Source organism: Halichoerus grypus, chromosome 6, assembly GCF_964656455.1.
Source record: "Halichoerus grypus chromosome 6, mHalGry1.hap1.1, whole genome shotgun sequence".
Classification (NCBI taxonomy): domain Eukaryota; kingdom Metazoa; phylum Chordata; class Mammalia; order Carnivora; family Phocidae; genus Halichoerus; species Halichoerus grypus.
The window spans coordinates 101,866,767-101,885,887 of NC_135717.1; positions in this window are offsets into that span (position 1 = coordinate 101,866,767).

Below are 19,121 nucleotides of genomic sequence, written 5' to 3' on the forward strand. Positions count from 1 at the left end.
CGCCACTGCTTATTCTTCAGCCCTGCCTTTGAGCTAGAAATTGATGTACTTGGCTGATGAGACTAAATTACGTGAAAGAATGGCTTTCATCATATTGCTCAATTTAAGGATTTCTTTCATTTCAAAGGCAAGGTTAATTACCTCTAGAAAATGTTGAGCAATTATCCACTAATAATAGCAGGGGAGATGCTCCTGGAGCAGCCAACTCAAGGTAGAGGGGGCATTTTCGAGGAAGGCAAGAGCCTTAGATTTGAATTAATGCTGAAAAATGAAAACTATGTTAAGCTTTTAAGGACTTTAATGGGGAGAGACAAGACTGTTGCTTTAGCCTTTCAGCAGCCTTGGCTGTCAGTTTCTTCCATTTTTTCCAGGACTTGGAGGACAGGCCTGTTTGATGCACATTCCCTCTGATTTTTGCCTGTACCCGCTTATAACCTAGAGCAGAGGTGGCTCACGTCTCTGGCAATCAGTGGGATGCAACGAAGGTGTGAGCTCTGTGTTAAAGCTGAAAAAGAATCTAGTCTGGGGCTTTTCAGTTGCATCCAGGGATTTCCTATTTCACTGCATATTAAAGTACTCAGAGTTCGGAGTCTTGCTCTTGGAGTTCAGGGATGAGTGATGTCTTCCAAAAGCCTGGGCCTTTTTGCAGGCCCAACACACACACACACACACACACACACACACACACACAGAATGCTATTGTATCTCTCCCTCTCAGGCTCAATTTCAAGTCACTGAAGAATGAGAAAGCTTCCAAATAAGATTCTCTGCATTTTGCTCAGCTCAAGATCCTGTGGCAGGTGGATATAGAAAGTGGAACAATCCACACTCTGTTCTTTCTTTGATTCCTTTAGTTCTAGAAGTAAGGCTGTTTGTGTGTGTGTGTGTGTGTGTGTGTGTGTGTGTATAGGAGCTTGTTAACACACGCGAGACCTTGTCCTTACTGTGAACACAGTTCTCACGCAGCCCCAGGATTCCTCGGCACCTGGGAGGAAAGCTGGTCAGTAGGTACCGGGAGATGCTTCGAAGAGTGGGCCCAACCTGGTGCTGAAGGGGGGCCGTGGAGATGCTTCTCTATCTCAATAGAGCCTCCTCACCTCTTCGAAAAGCAGGGCTGGTGGGAGGCTGTGCACTGTTCAAATAAAATCCTGTCACCACATGAATGCATTTCAGCTCCTTTCTCTCCAGAAAGAGCAATTCCCTGATTTCATGGGCTAGCCATAAGATGATCTTAGAACCCCCACATTATAGCTCTTTAACATTTCAGTATTAAACTCACATGTGCTTAGGCCTAAATACGATAGGGTTTACAGGAATTGATCTTGAAACTGAAGCTCAGAGTTTCAAGGATTCTGCAAGGGAGAAAATTATTAGTTGCTGGGATCCCATTATTTGCGATTATGAGCACTGAGAAATCTGGGGTCTCATTTCTGATAGGTAGCAGCCACCATCACAATGCCTATTTTGGACAGCTTAGGACCTACTGTTAAATCCTACCTTTGAAAATTGAAAGTAAAGAAAAATAAGAATACATCATACAAAAAATCTGCCAGGTAATGCAAAAAGAAATAGAAAACTTTTCTAGACAGAGAGTGAAATTAGTTAAATTCACTTTACAGAAACCTCACCATCTAAACAGACTTGTTTTTCTCCTTTTTCTTCTGTGAAGTTCCAAGGGTACTTTGTCAACTAGGCAAAGCTCAGTTTCCGACCTTTGCTTTTTTTTTTTTTTTAAAAAAAAAACACATTCTAGCTTTTTCACAACTTTGAGCCTACCTGTCCCTGTTTGTTCCCAGGTATGGAATATCACTAAATGTCCAGTATTAGAGCCGGAAAGAACAGTCAGAAACTCTTTATCCCATCCTTCCATTTTATAAACAAGGAAACAGAGACTTGGAGAAGTGGAGAAACTTCGGTAAGGTCCCACAGCTAGTTAATGACAAAACTGGGAGGCAAATTCAGACTTCCTGACTCCCAGTCCAACAGAGTCGGGATCCAGATGGTACACATGACATGAGATCCTCCCTGAGATGGGACAAGCCACTGCAAGGCTCCAGGCAGAACGGACTAAATGCAGCCACAGAGAAAAGGAATGAGGCAGGAAAGGAGGAAAATTTTAGATCTTTGAGGCTCTGCCTCTTTGCTTCCTCTACACATTAGCTCTCTGGCACAAAGCCCCGTCATCCTGACCCAAGAAATCACCCTGACATTTCAGATATTGAGCTAGGAGTGTTCTTCTGTCCACAAGAGATGCCATGGGAATTATTACATTTATGTCTAATATAAGTAGATACTAATCCTAAAGTGAAATCTTTTTGTTTGTTTGTTTCACTTTTTTTTTATTATGTTGTCTTAATCACCATACATTACATCATTAGTTTTTGATGTAGTGTTCCATGATTCATTGTTTGCGTATAACACCTAGTGCTCTATGCAGAACGTGCCCTCCTTAATACCCATCACCAGGCTAACCCATCCCCCCACCCCCTCCCCTCTAGAACCTTCCGTTTGTTTTTCAGAGTCCATAGTCTCTAATGGTCCGTCTCCCCCTCTGATTTCCCCCCCTTCACTTTTCCCTTCCTACTATCTTCTTCTTTTTTTTTTTTTTTTAACATATAATGTATTATTTGTTTCAGAGGTACAGGTCTGTGATTCAACAGTCTCACACAATTCACAGCGCTCACCATAGCACACACCCTCCCCAATGTCTATCACCCAGCCGCCCTATCCCTCCCACCCCCCACCACTCCAGCAACCCTCAGTTTGTTTCCTGTGATTAAGAATTCCTCATATCAGTGAGGTCATATGATACATGTCTTTCTCTGATTGACTTATTTCGCTCAGCATAATACCCTCCAGTTCCATCCATGTTGTTGCAAATGGCAAGATTTCATTCCTTTTGATGGCTGCATAATATTCCATTGTATATATACACCACATCTTCTTTATCCATTCATCTGTCGATGGACATCTTGGCTCTTTCCACAGTTTGGCTATTGTGGACATTGCTGCTGTAAACATCGAGGTGCATGTACCCCTTCGGATCCCTACATTTGTATCTTTGGGGTAAATAGCCAGTAGTATTTACTCTATTTTCTATTTTCAACTTTTTGAGGAATCTCCATACTGTTTTCCAGAGTGGCTGCACCAGCTTGCATTCCCAACAGTGTAGGAAGGTTCCCCTTTCTCTGCATCTCCGCCAATATTTGTCATTTCCTGACTTGTTAATTTTAGCCATTCTGACTGGTGTGAGATGGTATCTCATTGAGGTTTCGATTTGGATTTCCCTGATGCCGAGCGATGTTGAGCACTTTTTCATGTGTCTGTTGGCCATTTGGATGTCTTCTTTGGAAAAATGTCTGTTCATGTCTTCTTTAAAGGCAAGTTTCTTTAAGCATTACAATATAGACTTGGTGCTTATAAACTAATGCAGGTCTGACGACTATCCAGTACTCACTCATTCATTCATTTCCTCATTGATTCCTTCAGTAGACCCTTACTGAGCACCTAGTCCATGCCCGGAGATGCAGTGGTGGTCAGGAACAGGCATGGTCCTGGCTCCCTTAGGACGTATAATTTACTGGGTGCAACAGACATTGAACAAGTATTTGCAGTGAATTTTGGAGGGACACACCACAGAACTCCACGAGGAACCAAGGGACTAGTTTGACATTCCAACTCAGTGGTTTTTGTTGAGGGTAGTTTGGAAAGTGGCGGAGACATTTTGGGCTGTTATAATGCCGGAGGGATGCTCCTAGGCTTTAGGTGTCAGGAAGCAAGGTTGCTGGGTGTCTGGTACCTTGTTGTCCAGCCCTGCAATAGACGGAATTTTTCACATCCTTCGTGACCTCTGAGTCCTTGCTGGACATTGCCAAAGGTGAAAAGCCTGCTTAATTACCCAAGCCTGGACTCCAGCTCCACTGCAGGGTCTACATCAAATGTCTCTTGCATAGCTTGAATGTACACAGAGTGTTCAAGGAATGAAACAGTGTGGACAGTGACATTTTGTTCTGTTCAGAACCGAGGAGCACTGTCCATGATTTCATGAAAGTATGCCACTGGTAGCAATGCTGCCCATAAAACACAACTCTGTCAGGTGACAGAGCTCTCTCAGTCATGAAGATGGAGCACACAGGTATATCGAAATTCATTTTATTTATTTACTTTAAATTTTATTTTATTATGTTATGTTAGTCACCATACATTACATCAATAGTTTTTGATGTGGTGATCCACGATTCATTGTTTTCTTATAACACCCAGTGCTCCATGCAGAACGTGCCCTCTTTAATACCCATCACGAGGCTAACCCATCCCCCCACCCCCCTCCCCTCTAGAACCCTCAGTTTGTTTCTCAGAGTCCATAGTCTCTCATGGTTCATCTCTCCCTCAGATTTCCCCCCTCGAAATTCATTTTAAAATATACATTACTTTCTTTTTATCACTCCATTATGTTAGGACAGTGTATTGACGATAGCTTATTTTACTTATGAATCTCATTTCTGGTTGGTTTGTGAAGGAAAGTGAACAAGATCTCAAGGACCAGGCAGAGAACTGTACTGTGTCTCCTCTCTCATGTCTGGGAATGCCTTTGGTGGTGTCCCTCCGCTGACCATTGGTGTGGCTCTCCCCACAGAATGGTTACTTGTTTAGGGCAGAGGTGCTTTCAGATCTTCTCTTTTCCCGTTTCAATGACTTTAGAAGATGACAGATGGAAGAGAAACCCAGACATTTGAAGGGCTGTATGTGTGACCGCCTACCTCTATGTAATTTTCAGCTGCTCAATCCAGAAAGCATCTATCTATCTAGATTTTGGTTTCCAGGAACACAACACTCCGAGAGAATTTTTGTAACTAGTGTATCTGCTCTGGGCCTAGAGTGACAAGAAAGAGTTCAGATGCCAGATGATGGCAGTAAATGCAGAGAGACCCAGGAGCCCACAAGGACAGGAACGTCAGCCTTTTTTCCAGTTCTACCTGTGACTGTGCTTTTCTGGCTGAGGCAGAGCAGGAGAGAGTCTGAATCAAGTATGGGCAGAGAGGTTCTGGACTGTGGACTGAACAACAACGTGTAGAGAGCTTTGGTGTCCCTGGGAATTTAGCAGCCTCGCGCACTGTGATGCTCTCAGGCACTTTTCTGGTAGCCTCTTATTTCCTAACTTTCTGCAAAACAAGGATGTAGCAATGTGGGTTGTGGCTGGCAGACAAACAACTACCTTCTTTATAGATGGAGAGAGATAGAAAGACTGTGTTGGCTTCATTTTATTCCTGTTGCTGCACAAATTCAGCCACTTAATAGGCTGGACAAGCAAGATAGAGCAGGATCTGGGGAAGACAGGCATTCATAAAAGCACGTAGCCCTCCAAGATGGCTGCCCAGAAGCTTCAGCTCCACGTGAGCACGGGGCAGACTTGGCCCGTGGGGAAGGACCTCCTGATATCTACAGTAGCTTCTAGTCATCAAGCCACCAGGTTGCTTTCTTAAAGAAGTCTGATTGAAGAACTAGACTTGCCTTAGAAGAGGCTTTATTGTTGTGGTTGTTTTGCTTTGTTTTTAATCTTTGCAATCTTGACTCTCCAGAACTGAACGAGGGCCCCTCTGGTCACAGAGTTGGAGTTTGTGATTTGAGCATTTTTAAAATAATGTTGGTGGGACTCCTATCTCCACTCTAAAAGGAAACCTATAGCATGACAACAGTTGGGATTTTTTTACTTTGGGGAGGTAGCCCCTGCGTGTGAGGTCAGCTCTCCTGGTAGCCGGGATGAGATGACCAGCTTATTTTGCCAAGGCCTTCTAAGTGTCTCAAATGGCAATGAATTTCAGTTGAAATGGACTTAATCCAAATTCGAACCAGGGGCTGAGAAGAGCAAGGCTCCGTATCCCATTACCAGAGCTATCCAGATGCTCCATAATACTGTATATTAAATCCTTATAATAAGCTGCTTTGTGAGTCTTGGTGCTGGTTCAGTGTTTTCATTGCAGTGATTACTCTATGGTCTGCTGGCCCCTGAAGCTGGAGTCCTCTTTCCCTTGATATGTTTCCATAACATCTCTCATCGGCCCAGTGAAACTTGTTGTTAAGGGCAGAGCTAATCTATTGCAGCCTGCCCGGCTGCATCATGCCAAGAAGCTTGGTGTGTTTCTTTCAGCTATTTCTGTGAGGACAGTTCACTTCTTTGGAAGAGTTTTAGCTCCATTGGGTCAGCGAACAATCCAGCTGTAAAGAATAGCTCTTGAAAACAGCCTCCCCGGCCCATCCTAAAAGTGGGGCACCCCTCACCCAGACTGACACCAAAATGAAGGTGTTATTTCATATACTGGGTTTTAATACATGTATGCATATGAGTATTTAAATATCTGTGTCTTCCAAATGGAATTTGGGGGAGCTTTTAAAAAACGTACCGGGATTTACATGTCCTTGAGTGGCATGGCTTCCTAATTCCAATTCCATGCCCACCACCCTGGCTACTTGTTGGTAGCTTATAACTTTGCTGGCCACTGGCAATAGAGAGAGGATTAAGGCAATTTCAGGCTAGTAGGATGGAATGACAAAGAAATAAGCCAGACTTTTGTGTGATATATGAAGAGGAGCCAAAAAAGTCCACAGGACCAACCAGTTTGAAGAGAGCCCAACAGAGTTTGCTCTGAATACTAGGGCTGGGGAAGTGAACCCATTTGTCAGCAGCTGGGCAGCCGGAGTATCCCAGACAAGGGATGTGTGGTGAAATCCTCTCACCCGGCAGGAGGGACTTGGACCCTGGGAGGACATCTCTGACTATACCCTTGCCCCATTCGCCTGCCCTCCACCTGGCTTGGCCCTCACCCTTGTGTTTCTCTGGCAGCTCATTTATGAGACTTTCACCATTGTGATTTGTCCCCGCCTCTATTGTGATTCCCTGGCCCCCGCTGCTTTTGGCCTCCTCTCCTGTCTTGGACCCCGTGTTGGGAACACCATTTGCTTCTCTGGCTTAGCGTTTTCCCCTTACCGATTCTCCAGCCTCCACCCCAGGCTGTCCTCCACCTGATCCCTTGTCTCTGGGCTCCAGGAGTAGGTGCCAGCTCAGTTCCAGCCACACCCTCACTTAGTTCTCCACGGGGCCAAGGGGTTTTGTTTTGTTTTGTTTTGTTTCCTCCTCGGGTCCCACCCTGACCCTCTTCCTGCCATTTTGAAAGAAAATCCAGTGCTTTGGGCCTCAATAAAACAAACAAACTGACAAATATACTAAAGAGCCAAGTCTGGGTCAAAAATCAAAGCAAAACAAAACTAAACTCTGGAGAACATTTCTTTTGTTATAGAATTTGTGCCTTTTATTCTCAGCCCCCAACATGGTAAGAGATTTCGTTGTCGTAGACACATGAGAAGCTTAAGGCCAAAGAAAAGCTGTGGAGGGTGGGGGTGGGGGGGCGCTCCAGCCATAATCCTTATACCCAGAAGAGGCCTCCATTAACTGGAGAGCTTGTGGCTTATACTTTTAGGACATTTTATACCAGCGCTGTCAATTGAAGTGTACTATTAGCCACGTATCTAGTTTTATGTTCTAATAGCCACGTTAAAAAAAGCAAAAGGAAAAAAAACCGAGATAACTTCAAATAATAGATTTTGTTTAACCCAACACACCTAAAATATGCTCCTTGCAAAATACTACATAAAATTACAAGATGAATTAGTTCTAGGGGTCTGCTGTATGTCATACAGGGTAACAAATGATACTGTATACTGCACTGAAAACTTTGTAAGCGGGTAGATCTTGTGTTAAGTGTTCTTATCACACGCACAAAAGAGCGGGTACAAGGAAACTTCTGGAGGTGATGCATATGTCTATACCCTGATCGTGGTGATGTTTTCCTGGTTTTATGCATATGTCCAAACTTATCCAATTGTAGACACTAAATATGCATGGTGTTTTGTATATCGACTATACCCCAACAAAGCTTTTACAAAGTATTAATGAGACATTTTACTTCCTTTTATTATCATACTAAGCCTTCGAAATATCCATTCACATGCAGCATTTTCAACAAAGCCTAACGTAGTCCTACCGAAACAAACATGTGTTTTCATAGAAAAATATTTTACATTTCTTAAGCTTCTTCACTTAAATTAATTACAATACAAGAAATTAAACCATTTCTCAGTAACACTAGCCACATTTCCCGTCCTTAGGAGCCACATGTGACCCTAGCTAACGTATATTACAGCACACCTTCATAAACAAAGGTGCTTACTCATAGGCTGCACCTCACATCAGCTCAGCAAAATACAGAAACTATTCTCCCCAACGAGACAATGACAGTCATTGAACAGAGAGGAGGGAAACAGGTCCCAACCTCCACTCCCCTGCTCTTTCAAAAGTCTTCACAAATGCCATCAACTTGCAAATTATTTCCTGTAATTTTTACTTTTCTTCTTAAGCTTAACTTGCTTCAAAGAAAAAAAGAGCAACTCAAATACAACACAGATGACATTTACTAGTAAATTACATATATTTTTTAATCCACAAACTTGCCATCTTGGCAACCCAATAAATTTGCCAATTAGTGTGTAAAAAGCAAACAGAGCACCGGGCTCCATAAACATCTCTTGAAGCATTAGTTCATGCTTTTGGTCTCTTTTCAGGATGAATTAGCCTTAAACATAAGACTTCATCTCCTCTAAGACTTTAACTGTTGTCTGTTCATCACATTACAGGCGTACCTTGGAGATCTTGTGGGTTTGGTTCCAGACCACCACAATAAAGCAAATATCAAAAGAAAGCTGATCAAATGAATTTTGTGGTTTCCCAGTACATATAAAAGTTATCTGTACTCTACACTGTAGCAATAGCATCATGCCTAAAAATATGTGCGTACCTTAATTAAAAAATACTCTATTGCTAAAAAATGCTAATCATCCTCTGAGCTTCCAGCAAGTCCTAATCTTTTTGCCTGTGGAGGGTCTTGCATTCATGCTGATGGCTGCTGACCGATCAGAGTGGTGGTTGCTGAAGGGTGGGGTGTCTGTGCTAATTTCTTAAAATAAGACAACAGCATGACTTACCACATTGACTGACTCTTCCTTTCATCAGTGGTTTCTCTGTAGCATGTGATGCTATTTGATAACATTTCACCCACAGGAGAACTTCTTTCAGAATTAGAGTCAATCCTCTCAAACCCTGCTGCTGCTTTATCAGCTAAGTTTATGTAATAATCTAAACCCTTTGTTGTCATTTCAACAGTCTTCACAGCATCTTCACCAGGAGTAGGTTCATCACAAGAAACCACTTTCTTTGCTCATCCACAAGAGGCAGCTCCTCATCCGTTAGAGTTTTGTCATGAGATGACAGCAATTCAGTCCCATCTTCAGGCTCCACTTCTAATTCTAGTTCTTTGCTCTTCCCACCACATCTTCGGTTCCTTCCTCCGCTGATTCTTGGACACCTCACAGTTATCTATGATGGTGGGAATCAGCTTCTTCCAAACTCCTGTTAATATGGATATTTCAACCTCTTCCCCTGAATCATGAACGTTTTTAATGACATCCAGAACGCTGAATCCTTTCCAGAAGGTTTTCAATGGCCTTTGCCCAGATCCATCAGAGGAATCCCTATCTAGGGCAGCTATAGCCTTATGCAATGTATTTCTTAAATAGTACGACTTGAAAGATGAAATTACTCCCTGATCCATAGGCTAAAGAATGGGTATCGTTGGAAGGCATAAAAACAACATGAATCTCATTGCACATCTCTATCAGAACTCTGATAACTAGGTGCGTTGTCAATGAGCAGAATTATTTTGAAAGATACTTTTTTTTTCTGAGCAGTAGTTCTCAACAGTGAGCTCAAACTATTCAGTAACACATCTTGTCAAGAGATGTGTTGTCATCCAGGCTTTGTTTTTCAACTAATAGAATACAGAGTAGATTTAACATAATTCTTAAGGCCCCATAATTTTCAGAATGGTAAACGAACTTTGGCTTCAACTTTAAGTCACCAGCTACATTAAGCTGCTAACAAGAGAGTCAGCCTGTCCTTTGCAGCTTTGAAGCCAGACGTGGACTTCTTCTCTCTAGCTATGAAAGTCCTAGATGGCATCTTCTTCCAACAGAGGGCTGTTTTGTACACATTGAAAATGTGTGTAGTGTAGCCACCTTCATGAATTATCTTAGCTAGAGCATCTGGATAACTGGCGTCAGCTTCTACATCAGCTCCTGCTGGTTCACTTTGCACTTTGTGTTACAGAGACAACTTCTTTCCTTAAATCTCATGAACCCACCTCTGTTAGCTTCACTCTTTTTTTCTGCGGTTTCCCCACCTCTCTCAGCCCTCAGAGAATTGAAGAGAGTCAGGGCCTTGCTTTGCATTAGACTCTGGCTTAAGGGAAGGTTGTGGCTGGTTTGATCTTCTATGCAGACCGCTGGAAGTTTCTCCATATCATCAATAAAGCTGTTTTACTTTCTTATCATTGATGTGTTCACTGGAGTAGCACTTTTAATTTTCTTCAATAACTTTTCCTTTGCATTCACAACTTGGCTGTTTGCTGTAGGAGGCCTGGCTTTCAACATGCCTTCCTCACTGAGCTTAATCTCTTCTAGCTTTTGATTTAAAATAAGAGACATGCAGGGCACTGGGGTGGCTCAGTCAGTTAAGTGGCCCACTCTTGATTTCAGCTCAGGTCATGATCTCAGGGGGGTGAGATGGAGTCTCCAGTGGGGCTCCATGCTCAGCGGGGAGTCTGCTAGGGATTCTCTTCCTCTGCCCCTCCCCTTCCCTAAAACAAATCTTTAAAAATACAATGAAAGACATGTGACTCTTTTACTTGAACACTCAGAGGCCATTATAGGGTTATTAATTGGCCTGATTTCAATATTGTTGCGTCTCAGGGAACAGGGAGGCCTGAGGAGAGGGAGAGATGGGGGAATGGCCGGTTGGTGAAGCAGTCAGAACACATACAACATACATGGATTAAGTTTGCCGTCTTATATGAACACACTTCACGGGGCCCCAGAACGATTACGATGGGAACATCAATGGTCACTGATCACAGATCATCATAACAAATACAATAATGATAAAAAAAAGTCTGAAATATTGTGGGAATTACTAAAATGTGACACAGAGACATGAAGTGAGTACACGATGTTGGAAAAATGGAACCAATAGACTTGCTGGATGCTGGGGTGCTATAAACTTTCCATTTGTTTTTGGGTTTTTTTTTTTTTAAGATTGATTTTATTTTTTTATTTATTTTTGCAAATGAGAGAGAAAGAGAGAGAGAGCACGCGAGCACAAGTGGTGGGGAGGGGCAGAGGGAGAAGCAGGTTCCCCACTGAGCAGGGAGCCCGATGCGGGGCTTGATCCCAGGACTCTGGGATCATGACCTGAGCTGAAGGCAGATGCTTAACCGACTGAGCCCCCCAGGTGCCCCAAACCTTCCATTTATGAAAGACACAATACCTGTGAAGGGCAACAAGCCGGGTGCAGCCAAACCAGGCATGCCTGTGCTGAGAGCCTGCTACATGCCATTCTCTGTTCCTTCAGGTTTGGAATCATCACAGGAACCACCCATTTAACATTTTCCAAATTAACTGCTTCATTTTCCCGCCCATGACCTCCACTCCTGGCCTCCTGGTCAAGTCTCCATCCCTTCCGAATAAAGGCATCTTCATCCTTGTCTTTATGATGAAACAGCATGAAACAAGGATGAAGGTGCAGGTGGCTTATTTGAAGGGTCATCCCACAAAGAGGAGAGTGGAGTTGAGAAAGGCCAAGAAAGGAGGGGAGGCCAGTGAAGGACGTTTGATTGATCTGATTACTCCCACTGGCAGCTAAGAGGCTCAGTCCCCCTGGGGGTCCTCGGGCACTGCATGGCATGTGCTTCAGATTTGTCCCTCCAAAGGGCAGAAGGCAGGGACATTTGTCCCCCAACTTGCAGTCCTTCTTGGTTGATGTGACTCTCCACCCCAAAGTCATAAATTCTCCCACATTTCTTGGTTATTTCTGTGCTAGGAATTTCCAAAACCATGAGGCAGAAAAGCAGAGGCATTTAGCAGGTACTTGACAGGACACTGACAGCGCGCATGGGAATCGTTCACCACAGCTGCGGCCCAAATCACAGGTGGCCTGGGACGATGTGGAACCAGATACCATTTGCCCGCCCAGTTGTCCAAGGCAGAAAGCCTGGAGCTGTCCCTGCTTTTGCTCTTGGTTTCCAACCTTTTCTCTCCTCCTCTTAGTGCCAAATCAGGATGAAGCCTAGCTGCTAAATTTCCTTTCCAATGTATTGCTTCTACTCTATATCAGTTACCACATCTGATTACAAACCTTCAAAATCTCTGGCCTGCAACCACTTCCTGCTCCATCTTTTGTGTCCATCCCTTCACCAAAGCTGTTTTTCTAAAATACAAATGAATTATTTCAGAGGTTTCTTACTGTTAATAGCAGAGGTGGCAAATAGACATGCCAACTCTTTTCAACTGGAAACCATTCCCTGGCAGTGTCGTGTGGAAAAGGTTTCTAAAGCCATGTCTCGTCTGAGTGCGAAAAGTAGAATGACTAATTCAGTGTTGCCAGGGATGAGGAAGGGGTGAACTGATGTGCTGGGTAGTCACCAGCCACGGTCACGTGAAACATCCACACTTCTTATGTGATGTGCAAGGATAGTCTGCACCTGACCCCAGCCCACTATCCTCTCTTCTCCCATCTCTTTCCTGCCACTCTTCTCCCCACGTCCTTCTCTCCAATCATGTAGAGCTTTGAGCCATTTTCAGACTCGGCCCTGCTCTTTTATATCTCCATGACCTTGTACTCATTGTTTCCTCCGCCTACAATTGCTTGGCCTGGCTCATGTTCCGTCATCCCTCAAGGGCCAAATCAAAATATACCTCCCTGAGAAGACATCTGTGGCATCCGCAAGAAAATGAGATCGCTATCATCCCAGTTCCTGTGATCATCCACTGCTTTCTGTTTAATTCAGGTATAATTCTTCGTGTAATCATATTTTAATGGAATATCTGTCCCCCATTCATCCACCATCAATTAAACAAACAAACCAATACTAATTTTATTCATCCAGGTTAGCACTGCATAATCCCCAACACGGAGCTTAGGCATAAAGCCAAATATATCCTCCTATTCCAACCCTCCTGATTCCAGAGTGGACATATCTGGCTCCACAGTACAGCTTTAGCCAGGAAAGCTGGTCTCTGGCAGGGCCAGCAAGACGGTAGTGGTGCCTTCATCCTGCATAGACACGCACAATGGGAAAACCCAAGCTGTGCCTTAGCCCAGGTCAGAAAACAGCAGGAGGAAATAAACACTGACCATGGAAAATAATAAAACAGCAATAATCCCAATATTTACCTTATGGGGGTTTTTTTAGGTTTTATTTTTTAAGTAATCTGTACACCCAACATGAGGCTCGAACTGACAACCCTGAGATCAAGAGGCATACGCTCCACCAACTGAGCCAGCCAGATGCCCCTATTTTATGTTTTTGATAAAAATAAAAGGAACATTTCAAAAAACGAACAAAGCAGATGGAGAAAAGCAGTGTGGAGGAAACTAAAAGCAGACCTAAAATTGGAGGAAGTTTGGGGTAGTGATAAACATGAGCTTTTGCTAGGAAAATGGGAGCTACAATACATGTTACATACTTCAAAGTAATCACTAAAAAATAGGAAATAGAATTATAAGTTCAAATCCAGTAAATAGAAAAACAGATTCAAGAAAGCATGATTATTCCATTGGAAGAGAGGAGAAGAGGAGGATTAAAAGTAGAAAGAAAAAAAAAACAAAGAGAGACTAAGGTCAATGAGAAACAAAAAAATCAGGTGGAAGAAATAAGTTGAAATTTACTATGAATAAATTATGAATAAGCAAATGGTGTAAGTTTGTCTAATTAGAGAGGGAAACATTTACATTAAAAAAATCTAGCTCTGGGGCCCCTGGGTGGCTCAGTCGGTTTAGCATCTGCCTTTGGCTGAGGTCATGATCTCAGGGTTTGGGGATTGAGCCCCAAGGCAGCCTCCCTGCTGGGGGGGGGGCGGAGTTTGTATCTCCCTCTGCCTCTGCCCCTCCCCCTGCTTGTGCTCTCTTTCACACTCTCTCTCTCAAATAAATACATTAGAAAATCTTTAAAAAATAATCTAGCTCTAAGCTATCGATGAGAGACCCAGTTAAGGTGAAATGACACTAAAGGGCAAATAAAGGATGGATAAGAATATAGCAGATGTACAAGCCCAAGGAAATCCGATATCATCAGTATCTATATACATCAAAGTAGAATTTAATGTTGGGCTGTGATACAGCCATTTAAACAAATGAATTATAGCTATGTGTAGCAATAAGAATAGACCTCAAAAACATAATATTTAGTAAATAAAACAAATTTCATCACAAATAAACAACAAGATATGATTTATATGTAATTTTAAAATGTATACAAAGTGCCACCATAGTTATTCTACATAAATATGTAAAAGAATTTTTCAAAAAAGTCTTAAAGGCTAGATACCAATTTATAATACTGACCGCCTCTTAGAAATGGAGAATATTTTGCAAAAGGGATACAAATTAGAGAGTACTTTTATTTTCATCTGTAAGTTTTTAATTTTTTTCTTTTAAGAAGACGGTGTAGTCATACAGTAGTGTAATCTCTTTTAACATATATTAATAGAAAAAAAATTAAAAGCAAATCAGTGTTTAATTGTCATTGGTAAGAATAAGAATGCCTGCCATTCAATTCTTTGTACTTCTCTGTATTCTTCAAATTTCCAAAAAAAAGAGAAGAGGACAGGGCAGGAGTAGATGATTTTCCCAGCTATTATTTTTTATGATTACACAATAGATAAAGGCACAGGAACTGAAATCCAGAATGTCAAGAAGACCTTGGAAGATTCACAATTGATCACAGAAAATTTCCAATCCTATCTACCATGGCTTGTCGAAAGTAACCAATGCTCACAGTACTTAGTGAAATAATGCAAAAAGTTTTGTTTGCTTGACATTTTTCTTAATGTTTTTCTCTATTCAAAGCCAAGTGCCTAATTAAAAGAATCTTCAATATTGTGAATTGCCAATATGCTGCTACTTTCAGATTTCAAAGATCCAGGGGAGTAATATTTCATAAGACTATAAAAAATGTTAAAAGTCCATTACCACTTAATTACATTACACAAAGTTAAGGTTCCCCACTTAATGGCTGCTGTGTAAGAAAAAGAGGGTTTTGGGAAAGTCCAGAGTGACCTAGTAAAGCAAGGACTACTACATTTTATTGCTTCATGTAACTTCACTTACAAGATATACTTGCAATAAACCTTACACAGTTTTTCATGACCATGTGTATAGGCAAAACTGAGAAAGTGGTTAATAGCTGTTTCATTTTAAATATCAGGAGTGCATTTCTGTGTTCTAACTCATCATCTGGAATATTCTGCTGCCATTGAAATCATTAACCAGCACTGTTAAAAAAAAAAAAAAAGCATTACCCTTTTTTGTCACCAAATGCCTTATATAATTAGTGCCCAATATGTCACAACTTTCCACATTGCTCTTTTCATATAATATTACAAAACGATTGTGATCTATTGGACAAGATTTTGAAATCAATTAATTAAGTATTTACTGAGCATCTATAGGTTTTCCCCTTCCTCCTACCTCACAAAATCATTTCATTCCAACTTTTTACGTGTGTGTATGTGTGTATATACATAGACCCAAATCTTTTTTAGAGGAAAGCTCTGTTTTTCATAGTTAAAGCTTTAGTAAACAACATGGGCTTTTGAAGGCAGATTTTACTTCATGATTTCTCTACACATCATTGAAATACCACTTAAAAAGTACAAAATAGTACAGAATGACACTAAAGAAATACAAAATAAAGTAAATCCATTACAATTTGGGAGCAAATAGGTAAGGATCATCAGCGGACAGGATGTGTTGATGGATTTCTGGAATACAGAAAGCAGGTGGATTGTGGGGAAGCCTCAGTCACTACGAAGAGCAAGAAATTGGTAAAAGTGAAACCCAGTTTCCTAGTGGAAGCTCAAATAAGTTCCAAGTGTGGGTTATTAGTAAAAAAGCAGGGGTATGAAATGGGGCATACATCTGGGTATTAAGTGCAGGTCTGCTGCGGAGCACCCATCCACCTGCCTACTCATCCTCCATTTTCTCCCCCCACCTGTGCACGTACAGAATAACTGATAGCAGCCGTTTCCCACAGGCTGACACCAAAGACATGCTCTGAAGAAGTTAAACAAGCTGCCTGGAAATTAGCAGGCTTTGGGTGTGGCTGTACATATTCCATAGTGAATCTTTCCTCATTCTGGCTAGTAATGGCCACTCACCAGTAACCCCCCAGTGACAAGAGACTTACCCTGACCTGTGTACACAGCTCAAGAACAACCCTCTACCTGGTAGGGAGGTTTACAGAGAAAACAGACTCTTCCTCAGTGGAGAAAATCTACTCTCAATCACCCTAATTCCCTTATTCCAAACATAAATGGACAACCAAGACAGTTGCGGAAAACTAACAGAACACAGACAAGTACTGAGAAGAAACACACAACAATTGACCCTAAAGAAATAGAGATAATTCAGAAAACTGAAGAGAAGTTTTTAATACATTGGGAAATTTATTAAATCCAAGGACAAGAAAGATTTATTTGAGTTTAAAACTAGAGTGGCCAAATTTTTCAATAGACTGCTGAAAAGAAACTCACGGACATCATCCAGATTTCAGAGCAAAAAAGCTAGAGAAGAAAATGTAATATGAGCATTCAGAGACATACAGGATTAATTCAGAAGATAAACATCTAGGAGAAATTCCAGAATCAGAACACAGAGAAAATAGAGGGGAGGAAATATTTTTTTAAAAATTTTTGAAGTAAATTCTCCTAAGCTGAAGAAAGACATTAATTTTGTTTTATTGGAAGATAGTGTAGAATACCAAACTGAAGTGAAGTAAAAAGATACTCCTTTTTGTACATAGACTGCTGAAGTCTTTATACACCGATGATAAAAGGAAGTTACTAAGAGGATCTACAGAGTGGGGACAAAATGAAGCAGGCAGTATGGAAAGGAACAAGAATCTGATTTGCATCCCAATTTTTTTTTTCAGAAATGTTGGATGCTAGAACTGGTGAAGTGATGCCTTCACAGTTCTGAGAGGAAATTCCACTAAACTGAGATGTCTACGCTGAGTTAAATCATCAATCAAATCAGAAGACAAAGTAATGACATATTGAGACATGCAAGGCCTGAGAAAAGATTCTCCCTCCTTTCTATAAAAAGTTCCTTCAGGATGGGCTACCGCAAAACCAAAAAGGGATCCAAGGAAGAGGAAGACATAAGCATCAAGATTTAGTTGCTCTAGAAGAGAAATATCACGAAAAGCATTCTTAGGATGATTCTGTGTGGCAGGCCGGGAAAGCAATCATTCAAAATTTGAACAGGAAGCCAGTTCTCGGCAGAATGTCGTTGAGAAGAAAGGAAATTTATTATAACAGACAGCAACTTAAAAAAGCTGGGTGTGCTTAGTGATCATTAGAAACACATTATTATCCTGAGAACTGTGGAAAGGAAAAGAATGATAATTAGAAATGCTAAGAAAAAAATCTGTGAAAGAAAGTTAAGGCGTAAATATAAAGGAAACTCAAAAGTACAAAAATTTTGAGCGATTAATGGGACGCAGTAGCAGAGTTTATTTGAACTTGACGTTTGAGATAAGTTCCTGTAACAGCCCAGATTTTGTATCATTGAATTACATTTCCTCCTCCCACTTCCAATCACACTGTGTATTTCTGCACCACTTAGACTTGCATGATCATGATGTCATCAATGTTGTTTATAGGTTTTCAGCCTCTAAAATCGTGTTATTGACAGTGCAGAAGACTTCATCATAGATACTGAACAAAAGATATATTTTGTCAAGTTTGATATTTTGGGAGTACTGGTAGAGTTGACAGAAATTCAGAGATAGCAGAGGAGGGACAGAGAGAAAAGAGAGAGAGAAGTGTAGGGAAATTCATTTTCTAATCTTATATCTAACTTTCCTGAAGAAGTAGAGATAGAGGCTTTCGCATATCATCTAGAGATAAAAAAATCCCCAAAGAACTAAAAATATAACTGGCAAATATCAGTAGACATAGAGGAGGAAGGGAGGTTACAGGCTATCTTGGGTGAGCTAAGTCTAAACCTTTCAAAGTGTGTAGAGGCTATTTGGAGTTATAGAGATTGTCAAGGGGACATTAAGCAGGAAATTAATGAAGCTTCGGGCCTCCTTACTCATCCAGGCTCCTTCTGGAGCCTGGAAATGTATACAAACTGTCAGATGAATAATTTTCCTTTGAAAGAGTCCCACAGGGTGAATACATTTCAGGCTCCACAAAACCCAAACCTGGCCCCAGAAGTGACAAACTGAAGAGGTTGAACAACTCACCTCTGGGGAAAGATTTGGGGAGATGGAATTGTGAGAAACTTTGTCCTTCAGGATGACTCGGTAATACTGTTTAAACTCTTGAGTATGTGTATACATTACTTGTTTGGCAGTATAATTTATTTTGAAGTATTCATTAGAATGTTTTCTCCCTTTCTGTGCTCATTATATTTCTTCATTGTGCCTCAAGGTCCATCCCTTTTCCTATTTCCCTTCTACAACTGCCTTCCCTGAAATCCCCCAGCCACTCTCCTAAACAACTAGACTTAGTCACCCACTTGGGACATGTAAACCAAAGGCTGCAGATACTTTTATTAATTCTGGTTGATGCTATTCTAAGTGTAAGACAATGAAGGTGATATTTGCAGGACAAGGTTTTTTGTTTGTTTTCAACCTCTAGACAGTAGGTTAAAAAATGCCCAAGTCTTGATGAAGAAGATGGGGGGCAGGGAGCATGGCACCTGAAAATGAGACAAGACACCACAGCGCATGCTTCGTTGCCAGTGCCCCCTGGAGGTTGAATGGATGCCTCTTTGTCCTTCTCCCTGTTCTTCTTGTCTAATAGCCAAGGGCAGTCGAGGCCCCTGGAAGAGAGAGGATTGCTTGAACACTCAGCGAGATGGTGATAGCATAGAGGGGTAGCCTTTAGCCCTGACCAAAGTAAGTGTAGACAGAGGCAGGAGTGTAGGGACACTAACTGTCCCAAACATA